The 15,234-nt window shown below is 40.3% G+C and overlaps 1 pseudogene; it reads left to right on the top strand.

Moving 5' to 3' along the window:
• The first annotated feature begins 13,947 nt into the window (after window positions 1–13,947).
• On the top strand, window positions 13,948–14,929 carry LOC129008504 (casein kinase I-like; annotated as a pseudogene).
• Window positions 14,930–15,234: the final 305 nt, after the last annotated feature.

The raw sequence follows: 15,234 nt of genomic DNA, 5'->3' as shown, positions 1-15,234 counted from the left end.
TGTCCAACTCATTCATTCATTGATGTATCCATTCCTTAAACAGGACATTTACAGAATGTCTGTGATTGCCAGGCACTGTGCTATGGATAAAAGATATATTCAGACAAGATTCCTGCTTATACTCTAGCAGGAGAGACAGAAAAGTGAACAGGCAAGCAGGATACAGGATATGAGTACTATTTAGTGCAGGCACACAGAGCTGGGGAAACACATAGCAACTAACCAGACTTGGGAGTTAAGGGAAGGATTTTCGAAAAGGTACATTTAAGCTGAGACCCAAAGGGCAAATGCTTAGTAAGTCAAGGAAAGGAGGGGTGGTATCTCTTCCAAATAGAAGGTATAGGATGTAAAAGCCAAGAAAGGAGGGAAAACCTGACTTTTTGTCTACTTCGACCCCTTAGCAGGGTATCAAAGCCCTTCATAATTCCAGCCCTGGTTACTGATCCATCTCATCTCTTATTATCTCCTACCCCAAATGCTACACTCCAGCCATTCTGAACCATTTGAAGTTCCCTATATGTACCAAGCTCTCTTCTTTCTCCAGCCCTCAAGGTCACTGTACCCACTGCCTGGAATATTGTGAATGATATGTTTGTTATGCATGCCCATTTGTTTTTCCTTCTCTGACATGTTCTCTAAAGTCCCCATGGATATGGCAGACCTAGACAATAATGCTTGTACCAGCAACCTCACCACTGTGACTCTAGTTGATTGGATTAGAGACGAACACAAGAATAAAGCAGAGCCTGTCATGTGCTCTTTCCCAGAATTAGAAATGATAGACCCAGAACACATGTCCATGATCAAATTCATAAGATGAACTAGGATTGGAACCAGAATTAGAACTATAGCAAGTCCTAGTCACATACAGGCTGATGTTACAGAGGGGGAGCATCACTTTGAAGGGCCTACAGAAAGAAAAAATAGCAAATATTCAAGTTAAGTCTCTGTAAGGAAAAGAGAGAAACACAGAAGGCAGAGGGATGGGGGAGAGAATGAGAGAGACAGAGACAGAGCTTGTAATCTTTCCATTTCTCAAGAAGGCTGTCCTGAGATTAGATTCCATGAGAATCCTCAAGTTCCTTACTATAAATCCCCTGTAAACGATCTCCTAACAAAAAGATTTTAGGCTTAGACATAAATTAAAAGTGGGTTGGCAAGCTACAGACCCTCAGATGATATGCGGAATTGGTGGTGGGGGTCCCAGGAGGGCAGCGTAAAATACCATGTCAAAGTGAAGCCAGTACTTGAGGAGAGGGAAAATCAGCTGATTACCTGCCATCTGTATTAAACTGTGTCCTGGAACCTAAGCCATGGGCTTCCTGAGGGTGAAGTTTTAAGGTCTTTAGCTAAAAAGTAAATGTATTTGAAGGTGTTGATTATTCCTCATCATCTAAAGTCTATAATGAAAGGAACATGTTATAATCCAGATTTCCTTACAGAAAATAAGTAACTAAGTAAAGTAAGTCAAAAAGTAAAGAAGGCCTGAGACTTAGAGGCAAGATGGCCGAGTAAGAACAGCTCTGGTCTGCAGCTCCTAGTGAGACCAATGCAGAATCTGGGTGATTTCTGCATTTCCAACTGAGGTACACGGTTCATCTCATTGGGACTGGTTAGACAATGGGTGCAGCCCACGGAGGGTAAGCAGAAGCAGGGTGGGACATCACCTCACCTGCAAAGCACAAGGGGTTGGGGAACTCCCTCCCCTAGCCAAGGGAAGCCATGAGGGACTGTGCCGTGAGGGACTGTACCATGAGGGACTGTACCATCAGGGACAGTGCACTCCAGAGCAGATACTACACTTTTCCACGGTCTTTGTAAACTGCAGACCAGGAGATTCCTCGGGTGCCTACACCACCAGGGCCCTAGGATTCAAGCACAAAACTAGGTGGCCGTTTGAGCAGACACAAAGCTAGCTGCAGGAGTTTTTTGTTTTTTGTTTTTTGTTTTTTTTTTTTTTGTACCCCAGTGGTGCCTGGAACACCAGCGACACAGAACCATGCACTCCCCTGAAAAGGGGGCTGAAGCCAGAGAGCCGAGTGGTCTTCTCAGCAGATCCTACCCCCACGGAGCCCAACAAGCTAAGACCCACCGGTTTGAAATTCTCACTGCCAACACAGTAGTCCGAAGTCGACCTGGGACGCTCAAGCTTGGTGCAGGGAGGTGCGTCCACCATTACTGAGGCTCCAGTAGGCGGTTTTCCCCTCACAGTGTAAACAAAGCCGCCAGGAAGTTCGAACTGGGTGTGAAACCAGTGCGGTGAAGCCACTGTAGCCAGATTGCCTCTCTAGATTCCTCCTCTCTGGGCAGGGCATCTCTGAAAGAAAGGCAGAAAGAAGCCCCAGTCAGGGGCTTATAGATTAAAACTCCCATCTCCCTGGGACAGAGCACCTGGGGGAAGGAGCAGCTGTGGGCACAGCTTCAGCAAACTTAAGCATTCCTGCCCATCAACTCTGAAGAGAGCAGCAGATCTCCCAGCACAGTGCTTGAGCTCTGCTAAGGGACAAACTGCCTCCTCAAGTGGGTCCCTGACCCTCATGCCTCCAGACTTAGAAACATCTCCTAGCAGGGGTCAACAGACACCTCATACAGGAGAGCTCCAGCTGGCATCTGGCAGGTGCCCCTCTGTGACGAAGCTTCCAGAGGAAGGAGCAGACAGCAATCTTTGCTGTTCTGAAGCCTCTGCTGGTGATAGCGAGGCAAACAGAGTCTGAAGTGGACCTCCAGCAAACTCCAGCAGACCTGCAGAAGAGAGCCCTCAATGTCAGACGAAAACTAACAAACAGAAAGCAATAGCATTAACATCAACAAAAGGACACCCACATAAAAACCCCACCCAAAGGTCACCAACATCAAAGACCAAAGGTAGATAAATCCATGAAGATGAGGAAAAAACAGCACAAAAAGGCTGAAAATTCCAAAAACCAGAATATCTCTTCTCCTCCAAAGGATCACAACTCCTCGCCAGCAAGGGAACAAAACTGGACGGAGAATGAGTTTGATGAATTGACAGAAGTAGGCTTCAGAAGGTGGATAATAACAGACTCCTCCGAGCTAAAGGAGCATATTCCAACCCAATGCAAGGAAGCTAAGAACGTTGATAAAATGTTACAGGAACTGCTAACTAGAATAAACAGTTTAGGAAGAACATAAATGACCTGATAGAGCTGAAAAACACAGCACAAGAACTTCGTGAAGCATACACAAGTATCAATAGCTGAATCAATCAAGTGGAAGAAAGGATATCAGAGATTGAAGATCAACTTAATGAAATAAAACATGAAGATAAGATTAGAGAAAAAAGAATGAAAAGGAATGAACAAAGCCTCCAAGAAATATGGGACTATGTGAAAAGACCAAACCTACATTTGATTGGTGTACCTGAAAGTGACTAGGGGAATGGAATCAAGTTGGAAAACATACTTCACGATATTATCCAGGAGAACTTCCTCAACCTGGTAAGACAGGCCAACATTCAAATTCAGGAAATACAGAGAACACTACAAAGGTACTCCCTGAGAAGAGCAACCCCAAGACACATAATCATCAGATTCACCAAGGTTGAAATGAAGGAAAAAATGTTAAGGGCAGCCAGAAAGAAAGGTCAGGTTACCCACAAAGCGAAGCTCATTACACTAACAGTGGATCTCTCTGCAGAAACCCAACAAGCCAGAAGAGAATGGGGGCCAATATTCAACATTCTTAAAGAAAAGAATTTTCAACCCAGAATTTATATCCAGCCAAACTAAGCTTCACAAGTGAAGGAGAAATAAAATCCTTTACAGACAAGCAAATGCTGAGGAATTTTGTCACCACCAGGCCTGCCTTACAAGAGCTCCAGAAGGAAGTACTAAATATGGAAAGGAAAAACCGGTACTAGCCACTGCAAAAGCATACCAAAATGTAAAGACCACCAACACTATGAAGAAACTGCATCAACTAATGGGTAAAATAACCAGCTAGCATCATAATGACAGGATCAAATTCACACATAACAATATTAACCTTAAATGTAAATGGGCTAAATGCCCCAATTAAAAGACATAGACTGGCAAATTAGATAAAGAGTCAAGACCCACTGGTGTGCTGTATTCAGGAGACCCATCTCACATGCAAATACACACATAGGCTCAAAATAAAGGGATAGAGGAATATTTACTAAGTAAATGGAAAGCAAAAAAAAAAAGCAGGGGTTGCAATCCTAGTCTCTGATAAAACAAACTTTAAACTAACAAAGATCAAAAAAGACAAACAAGGGCATTACATAATGGTAAAGGGATCAATACAACATGAAGAGCTAACTATCCTAAATATATATGCACCCAGTACAGGAGCACCAAGATTCATAAAGCAAGTTCTTAGAGACCTACAAAGAGACTTAGACTCCCACACAATAATAGTGGGAAAATTCAACAACCCACTGTCAATATTAGATCAATGAGACAGAAAATTAACAAGGATATTCAGGACTTGAACTCAGCTCTGGACCAAGTGGACCTAATAGACATATACAGAAATTTCCACCCCAAATCAACAGAAAATACATTCTTCTCAGCACCACATAGCACTTTTTCTAAAATTGACCACATAATTCGAAGTAAAATACTCCTCAGCAAATGCAAAATAATGGAAATAATAAAAAACAGTCTCTCAGACCACAGTGCAATCAAATTAGAATTCAGGATTAAGAAACTCACTCAAAACCACACAACTACATGGAAACTGAACAACCTGTTCCTGAATGACTACTGGGTAAATAACAAAATTAAGGCAGGAATAAATAAGTTCTTTGAAACGAATGAGAAAAAAAGACACAATGTACCAGAATCTCTGGGACACAGCTAAAGCAGTGTCAAGAGGGAAATTTATAGCATTAAGTGCCCACATGAGAAAACCAGAAAGATCTAAAATCGACATCCTAACGTCTCAATTAAAAGAACTAGAGAAGAAAGAGCAAACAAATTCAAAAGTTAGCAGAAGACAATAAATAACTAAGATCAGAGCAGATCTGCAGGAGACAGACACACAAAAAACCCTTCAAAAAATCAAAGAATCCAGGAGCTGGTTTTTTGAAAAGATTAACAAAAGAGATAGACCACTACCCAGACTAATAAAGAAGGAAAGAGAAGAATCAAATAGGCACAATAAAAAATGATAAAGGGGAAATACCACTGATCCCACAGAAATGCAAACTACCATCAGAGAATACTATAAATACCTCTATGCAAATAAACTAGAAAATCTAGAAGAAATGGATAAATTCCTGGACACACAAACCCTCTCAAGACTAAACCAGAAAGAAGTCAAATCCCTGAATAGACCAACAACAAGCTCTGAAATTGAGGCAGTAATTAATAGCCTACCAACCATAAAAAGCCCAGGATCAGACAAATTGACAGCCGAATTCTACCAGAGGTACAAAAAGGAGCTGGTACCATTCCTTCTGAAACTATTCCAAACAATAGAAAAAGAGGGACTCCTCCCTAACTCATTTTATGAGACCAGCATCACTCTGATACCAAAAGCTGACAGAGACACAACAAAAAAAGAAAATTTTAGGCCAATATCCATGATGAACATCAATGCGAAAATCCTCAGTGAAATACTGGCAAACCAAATCCAGCAGCACATTAAAAACCTTATCCACGATGATCAAGTCAGCTTCATCCCTGAGATGCAAGGCTGGTTCAACATATGAAAATCAATAAATGTAATCCATCACATAAACAGAACCAACGGCAAAAACCACATGATTATTTCAATAGATGCAGAAAAGACTTTTGATAAAATTCAACACCCTTTCATGCTAAAAACATTAAATAAACTAGGTATTGATGGAACGTATCTCAAAATAATAAGAGCTATTTATGACAAACCCACAGCCAATATCATACTGAATGGGCAAAAGCTGGAAGCATTCCCTTTGAAAACCAGCACAAGACAAAGGATACCTTCTCTCACCACTCCTATTCAACATAATGTTGAAAGTTATTGCAGGACAATATTGAATGATAGCAGTGCAATAAGTCAAGAGAAAGAAATAAAGCATATTGAAATAGGAAGAGAGGAAGTCAAATTGTCTGTTTGCAGATGACATGATTGCATATTTGGAAAACCCCATCATCTCAGCCCAAAAACTCCTTAAGCTGATAAGAAACTTCAGCAAAGTTTCAGGATACAAAATCAGTGTTCAAAAATCAGGAGCATTCCTATACACCAATAATAGACAAACAGAGAGCCAAATCATGAGTGAACGCCCATTCACAATTGCTACAAAGAGAATAAAATACCTAGGAATCCAATTTACAAGGGACGTGAAGGACCTCTTCAAGGAGAACTACAAACCACTGCTCATGGAAATAGAGGACACAAACAAATGGAAAAACATTCCATGTTCATGGATAAGAAGAATCAATATCATGAAAAGGGCCATACTGCCCAAAGTAATATATAGATTCAATGCCATCCCCATCAAGCTACCATTGACTTTCTTAACAGAATTAGAAAAAAACTACTTTAAATTTCATATGGAACCAAAAATAGCCAAGACAATCCTAAGCAAAAAGAACAAAGCTAGAGGCATCACATTACCTGACTTCAAACTATACTACAAGGCTACAGTAACCAAAACAGCTTGGTACTGATACCAAAGCAGATATATAGACCAATGGAACAGAACAGAGGCCTCAGAAGTAACATCACACATCTACAACCATCTGACCTTTGACAAACCTGACAAAAACAAGCAATGGGGAAAGAATTCCCTATCTAATAAATGATGTTGGGAAAACTGGCTAACCATATGCAGAAAACTGAAACTAGACCCCTTCCTTCACCTTATACAAAAATTAACTCAAGATGGATTAAAGACTTAAATGTAAGACCTAAAACCATAAAAAACCCTAGAAGAAAACCTAGGCAATACCATTCAGGACATAGGCATGGACAAAGACTTCATGACTAAAACACCAAAAGCAATGGCAACAAAAGCCAAAATTGACAAATGGGATCTAATTAAACTAAAGAGCTTCTGCACAGCTAAACAAACTATCATCAGAGTGAACAGGCAACCTACAGAATGGGAGAAAGTTTTTGCAATCTATCCATGTAACAAAGGGCTAATATCCAGCATCTACAAGGAACTTAAATTTACAAGAAAAAAAAAACAACCCCATCAAAAAGTGGGCAAAGGATATGAACAGACATTTCTCAAAAGACATTTATGTGGCCAATAAACATGTGAATAAAAGCTCATCATCACTGGCCATCAGAGAAATGCAAATCAAAACCACAATGAGATACCATCTCACACCAGTTAGAATGGCGATCATTAAAAAGTCAGGAAACAACAGATGCTGGAGAGGATGTGGAGAAATAGGAACACTTTTACACTGTTGGTGGGAGTGTAAATTAGTTCAACCATTGTGGAAGACAGTGTGGCGATTCCTCAGGATTCCAGAACCAGAAATACCATTTGACCCAGCAATCCCGTTGCTGGGTATATACCCAAAAGATTATAAATCATTCTACTCTACAGACACATGCACACGTATGTATATTGCAGCACTATTCACAATAGCAAAGACTTGGAACCAACCCAAATGCCCACCAATGATAGACTAGATGAAGAAAATATGATACATATACACCATGGAATACCATGCAGTCATAAAAAAGAATGAGTTCATGTCTTTGCAGGGACATGGATGAAGCTGGAAACCATAATTTTCCATAGACTAACACGGGAACAGAAAACCAAGGACCTTATGTTCTCATTCATAAGTGGGAGTTAAACAATGAAAACATATCAGCACAGGGAGGGGGACATCGCACACCAGGACCTGTTGGGGGGTGGGGGTCAAGGGAAGGGATAACGTTAGGAGAAATATCTAATGTAGATGACGGGTTGATGGGTGCAGCAAACCACCATGGCACATGTATACCTATGTAACAAACCTGCATGTTCTGCACATGTATCTTAGAATTTAAAGCATAATTAGAAAGGTAGAAAGAAGGAAGGAAGGGAGGAAAGAAAGAAAGGAAAGAAGAAAGACAGAAAGAAAGAGAGAGGGAGGGAGGGAGGGAAAAGAAAAGAAAAGAGAAAAGAAAAGAAAGGCCTACAATCTGTTATTCACATTCAGACTAACCAAGATGTGTCCAGAAATTAGTCATGTACCTGGCTGAATTGCAACAGTTGAATGCTTTACCCCACCCCAGATGGTAACAGGAATGATAGTGTTCTGAGTGGTGAGAAATGAGTTAGAGACCAGTGAGGAAAGCTGGTGGAGGGTTCTAAGAAATCTAACTCCACTTGCCCAATGCCTCCCTTCAAAGTGTTTCTCATTAATGGATTCCATGAGATTCCTCTGATTCTTTAAAATAATCCTCCCTTTAACTCAGTTTGGCGTTCCAACCAAATGGAAGGATTGCCTTCCAATCAAATGGTTCCTGATGAAAGTGATCACACTGTTCTCCTGTTTGTCTTGCACTTGAAGACCCAGCTCAGGGGTTACCTCTTTGGGGACATTCTGAGACCTTGTCAACTCTGCCCACTGGCTGTGTTCATTCCTCCTCTTATGTGCCTCCGTTCACACACAGCACACTGTAGCTGTCCACTCAAATGCGCCCCACATGGGCACATTGGACAATGCTCAGCATCAAGCCCCTGACTTAGTCGATGCTCATTAAACTTTTGTTGAATGAACGAATAAGTTTGGCAAGGCAGCAATGCTTGATCCTGGGTGTGAAGAAGTAGTAGGAGTCTATCAGGCCAAGTGTGAAGAGGAAAGAAAGAGCATAGGCAATGTCATTAAGATATGAGAGAACATGTCATACTAGGAAATTACAGGGTTTGACTACAGTAGGAAAGATGGTCTTTTCTGAGTTATAGTGTAGAGGGAAGAATATGAAGTAATTTTCTAATTATGAACATTAAATTTCTTTAACTAAATGTAACAATTGTGAAAATTATCCTCAAAGCCCATTAATCAATTAATTCAGTCAGTGAATAATTATTCAGTTGCAGCAGCAAATCTATTTTGAAAGTAGTCAGGCTATCAACAACAAATTAAACTGTTAACATACTTGGCTAATTTACCCTGCACAAAAAGTAAATGTCTAAGCATTTCTGAAATAGATTAAAGGTGCTTCATAAAGGGGCAAAAAATATATGGCTATAAACACCCTGGCCTTTCAAGAATTTACCAAAGAGAGGTACGTGAGGATCCACATAAGTCACATAATCCCTGTAGGTCAGTAGAAAAAAGAGCTGCTCTGGGGAAGATTCCACCCTGGGGTACGGTCCTCGTAAGTGACAGATCACAGCATAACAGGAAGCTGATTCTTAATATAACTATATTCATCAAGAATCCTCATGATTAAGGGAACATTTTCACTTTCCTAAGATAAAACTAAAGGTGGGAATTATGATGCATGACTTCCTGGCCGTGATTTATGCAACTAAGGAATCTGCTGCCTTTGCATTTATTCTTAGAATCACATTTAGCTCTTGGCAATGAAAGTGATGATGATAATATAACACTTTATCATATGGCGGCCTCTCAGGCAAGATTCCAAAATTATTAAAGAAGGTAACTCATTGTGTTGGTTCATGATGTACATTTAACAGAAAATTATATTCCAATGAACTTGCTTTACCTCATTGCATTATAACAATTTCCTCAAGAATCATACTTAATTTACATTCTAGAAAATCATTTGGTATCAATATTTAGTGTGTTGAAATATTCTAATCAAGACACTTGAGCCATAGTTCCAAAAGTTTTGCTCCCAATGAGATAAAAACAAATGAAAATTTAGGGGCTCAATTTCCTCATCTGCAATGTAAGAGGAATAAAGTAGGTGATTTTAGGTGTCTTTCCACTCTAAGACAAATTAATATTTATTGAGCCGCTATTATGTGACAAGCATGATGTACGTTTGCATTTGGGGATTTAATTATCCTCAAAACTGTCATGGTGGATATTAATATTATTATTTCCACTGTATAGGTGAGAAAACAGTATTAGAGAGGTTAACATACCCAAGAATATAAGTCTCAAAAGTTGCAAACTCAGTTTTTGAATCCAAATCTGCCTTATACAAAAATCAGTTTTTTTTTTCACACAAGAATGCTGTTTCCAGTTCTATATTCTGTTTCTGTGTACACCTGGTAATTCAACATTTGTAATCAAGCTGCTTGGAGTACTAGTGAATGGGAGTACATAGAATTTGTAATACATGTATACAGGTAGTATTTTGATTAACATTTTAGAGACAAATTTCTTTTTTTAGTTCAAGAAAATGCCGTAGACTAAGGAAATGAGTTATGTCTGTGAATTCCTGTTTACCTTTTATTGCTGTGTAGTACCTGATCATGGGAAACAGTCTTAAAGGTCAGAAGGTAGTAAAAACAATATATGTAGTCATTCAATTTGCAAAGTACTTATCAGTTCAATTACATCATAAATAAATGGTGTAAGCATTATTATTTCCTTTTTGCAGATAACACCCAAGATTGCTCTGCTGTGATTCAAACCTGTATCATTTAATTCCAAATTCTGCACTTTGTCTATCACATCCTTTGGAGAATACTTGAAAAATACATCCCCTACACATCCCCCTTCCACATACGAGATAACTATCTTCACTTGCTACAACTAAAAAGCACTGAGATTGGAACGTGCATTGACTTTGGAATGAGCCCTGGGTTTAAATTTCCATTCTGCCACCTACTGGAGTTTTGGAGAAGACAACGTATGAGTTTCCATTTTTCCTCACTCACACACTCTTAAGGATCCAGATCTGCGGGATCCTGCCTCCCTAGGCCCAACTCACAACTACCTCAGGAGTTTCCAAGGACCTAGAAGTAGAGCATGGGTCTTTATGCCTGGTGGAAACAGCCCAGATGTTCCTCTTTCCAGTTTAAGGAAACCTCTCTCTCTCTCATGCCTCCCTGAAAACTTTTTCCTTTCCCCTCTTAGTTGAAGACATCTGACAACCTTTTCCTATGAGCTCAGGCTTTTCCAAAAGTTGGAAAGAGATATTGCCTTCATGTAGGTTTCAACTGAAGTCCTGAAGACACCTCTGAGACTAGGAGATACATAATTCTTGGCAAAGTCAGGGAAAAATATAGAGGAAAATATAATTTTATATCTCAATATATTATCCTATGACATACTCTGTCTATAGAATTATATGTATATATTATTTTGCGGGGACTGTGTTAAATACACTTATGTATGTATAGTTACATAGACAGGTATATTTACACATATTGAGTCATAAAGATCCAAGTGTGTGTAGGTAAAATATGTAACATGCACTGGTACCTTTTCATAGAAAGACCGCGCTAACCTTCCATGTAAATAGTATGTAGATTTGCTCTTACAACATAGACAGCAGGGCGCTAGGAGAGCTCAGTAACAGAAGACACTGGGGGACCTGATGGGGGCTTATGACCTCAAGCTGAGCCTTAAAGCCAGGGAAGAAAACAAACAGAAGCTCTAGTTGTGTAGCTTTTAAGATAGAGTTTTCTGAGGGGTTCTGGCTATAATCCTCAGAGAAGATTTCTATAAAAACTATTTTGTCCCATGCATTCTATCTATATACATTCTTCCACTCCACCATAGGCATTCTATTTTTGAAAGCTGTGTGGCCTGGAAACCTAGTTTTCTTTCCCAAGACCACAGAGGAGAACTAGGCTGTGCCTAAAGATAGGGCACTGTCTTTTACCAGCTTCGCTGCAGAACCCACAGAGTCTAGCTGCAGGGTGATAGGCTGAGGCTATCTCTGCATTTTACCTGAAATTGAATTTAGTTGAGAAAGCACACACAAAAATAAAAATAAGAAATCTAACTGTTATTTAGCATGTATTCTGCTATTCTGTGTCAGAAACTCTTTTCATTGCATGTGATTTAAATGGGAAATAATACATTTATATTACCCTAACTTCAAGGACCACTAATATGAAACAGGGAAGCAGAAGTTGATTTCCTTTTCAATTGATCTCTAGGATTAAATTTTTTTATGAGACAATTTGGAGAGTAGGTAATTTGGTCTCCTTTCTGAAATAGAATGAACCTCCAAAATTCTCCACAATGCAGTATGTGATTCTGAAACTGACTAGTTGCATGTCCTCAGCATTAAGTCAAATCCCAACAAATACCTACTCATGTTTTGGTGTATAAAATGGCTTAGAATCATTCACTTTTATCAGCTCCCCAAGACCCAACAAAGGATCCTCGCAGGCAGGGCTTATTGAAATAGTCCAGACAGCTGTCTAACCACACAGATCCTTTAAGTCCCTCTCCACTTACCTCTCCAAGAATGCCCAACAGATATTAGTTATGCCAATATGACAAGATCTATTATCAGTAGTAAGAAGTGCCAGAACTAAAAGAGTAGCAAAAAAGGACTTTGATTAAATTTGTTTTGGCCATTAATAGATTTCTGGATAAATTGCCTAGAAAGCACATACTTGCATTTTGAATCTTATTTTCCCTGTCTTTCATAATATTTTTGGAGATATATACCACACAAATATTCATTGGCATAATAGGAATTTACACCTAAGATTTTAACAGCTACTTGAAGAAATAATAATTTATGCAATAATTAGGCTGCATCCATTTCATGAGCGAATTAACTTCTAAGAGCTAAACTGGTGTCTGATTATTTTTGCAATTTCTAGCCTTGTAGATCAGACATGCTTACTAAGTGGGAGTGAGTTCAGTCTACTTGCTTTCAATTTGCTCATACAAAAGTCCAGGGGATACTTAACTAACATGTTGTCCACATATACTGAGACAGTCTGATAAATATATTTTCTTTGAGAGTTCACTATGGTTTCTTGGGTTTAACCATGTGTTAGTCTGTTCTCACGCTGCTAATAAAGACATACCCGAGACCGGGTAATTTAAAAAGGAAAGAGATTTAATTGATTCACAGTTCCACATGGCTGGGGAGGCCTCACGATCCTGGCAGAAGGCGAATGAGGAGCAAAGTCAGGGTCTTACATGGTGCTAAGTAAGAGAGCATGTGCAGGGTAAAACCATCACATCTTGTGAGACTTATTCACTATCACAAGAATAGCACCGGAAAGACCGCCCCCATGATTCAATTACTTCCCACGGGACCACTCCCAAGACATGTGAGAATTATGGGACCTATAATTCAAGATGAGATATGGGTGGGGACACAGCCAAACCGTATCAAACCACTTCAGCATACATAGTCACTATGCTTCCCCTCAGACTTGCAAAGTGAAAGAACTCTACTGAAAGAAGGGACACTTACCCTCAAAAGTACTAAGTGCCACTTTTTCTATTCTACTGCATGAAACCTAACATTTCCCCTGTTGAGCAAGTTTCTACAAAGCAACTGGTAAACCTTGGAGAATGGGCAGGGACACAGTGAAAACATCAGCCTTTTTTCAACGAATTACCTTCCATTAAGAGAATGAGGTGAAGATAAGGAAAATATAAAAAGGGCTTCAAGAAAGTGTAATGCGCTGAGAAAATTCAGAGTGAAACTATTGGGCTGGAGCTGGAGTAACAAGACAGCAGCGTCGGCAGAGGGACAAGGGTCCTTCCGGGCTGGAGCCGCTGGCAGTGGTGGCAATGGTATCCCTGCCCTAGCTCACCACACCCCTTTTTCCAGCCTGCACATAGCTGAGACAGCAAGGCAGTGGCGAGGCCCAGAAACAAGTGGCCCAGCCTTGTAACTGCAAGAACCCCTTCACAAACTGCAGCCTGGCAACAAGAAACCTGACTGAGCAGCGGTGATCAGGTTCCCCCTCAGCTGATTCTGGGCCGCGAATATGAGGGAGGCCTCCGTGTTCCATGTCCCGTTTCCTGCCACCTTCCGCAGTGGAGGAGCCCCAGAGGCCTCTGTCCTCCTCTCAGAGGCGCCTGGACTTGGCCTCAGCCTCCGTCTTCATCTCTCAGGATGGCGAGCAGTAGCGGATTCAAGGCCGAATTTATTGTTTGAGGGAAATATAAACTAGTAAGGAAGATCCGGTCTGGCTCCTTCTGGGACCTTTATCTGGCCATCAATAATACCAATGGCGAGCAAGTGGCAGTGAAGCTAGAATCTCAAAAGGCCAGGCATCCCCAGTTGCTGTAGGAAAGCAAACTCTGTAAGATTCTTCAAGGTAGGGTTGGCATCCCCCACATACGATCAGGAAAAAGACTGCAATGTACCAGTCATAGACCTTCTGGGACCTAGCCTCGAAGACCTCTTCAATTTCTCTTCAAGAAGGTTCACAATGAAAACTGTACTTATGTTAGCTGACCAGACGATCAATAAAATTGAGTATGTGCGTACAAACAATTTTATACACAGAGATATTAAACCAGATAACTCCCTAAAGGTATTGGACACCACTGTAGTAAGTTATTCCTTATAGATTCTGGTTTGGTCAAAAAATACAGCAACAGCAGGACAAGGCAACACATACTGTGCAGGTAACATAAAAATCTCACTAGCACTGCCCGATGTGCCAGCATCAATGCACATCTTGGTACTGAGCGGAGTCACAGAGATGACATGGAATCCTTAGGCTGTTTTGATGTGTTTTAACAGAACCAGCTTGCCATGGCAAGGACTAAGGTCCACAACAAAGAAACAAAAATATGAAAAGATTAGTGAAAAGAAGATGCCCACTCCTGTTGAAGTTTTACATAAGGGGTTTCCTGCAGAATTTGCCACGTGCTTAAACTATAACCGCAGGCTACACTTTGAGGAAGTCCCGGATGAGTTGTATCTCAGACAGCTATTCCCTGAACCACCAATATGACTAAACGTTTTATTGGACAATGTTAAAGCTGAAAGTAGCGCAGCAGACAGCCTCTTCCAGTGGGCAGGGTCAGCAGGCCCAAACCCCCACAGGTTTCTAAGCATGAGCTTAGGAACAGAAGAAGCAGAGCAGATGATCTGTTGCTTTTGATCTTGCATTCGTTGCTGCTAGAAATTTTATTTCATATGTATGCTAGACAATGGTAGTTGCAACCATCTACTTGATGTTAGGAACTTAATTTCGGTATGAACGGACTCTGGGCAGCACTGGTAATGCTGCATCCTGAATTGCAGCTGCTGTAATCGTGAATATTAACTGAGATAGTGAAACATGGTGTCCGGTTTTCTATTGCATTTTTTTCAAGTGAAAAAATTAAATGTTTGACTCACACAAATTAGTAGAGAAATTGGGCATATGCCAATTTTTTTGTTAAAACC

This window comes from Pongo pygmaeus, chromosome 9 (genome assembly GCF_028885625.2).
Source record: "Pongo pygmaeus isolate AG05252 chromosome 9, NHGRI_mPonPyg2-v2.0_pri, whole genome shotgun sequence".
In the NCBI taxonomy this organism is placed as follows: domain Eukaryota; kingdom Metazoa; phylum Chordata; class Mammalia; order Primates; family Hominidae; genus Pongo; species Pongo pygmaeus.
This window is presented reverse-complemented; position numbering and strand designations above follow the sequence as displayed.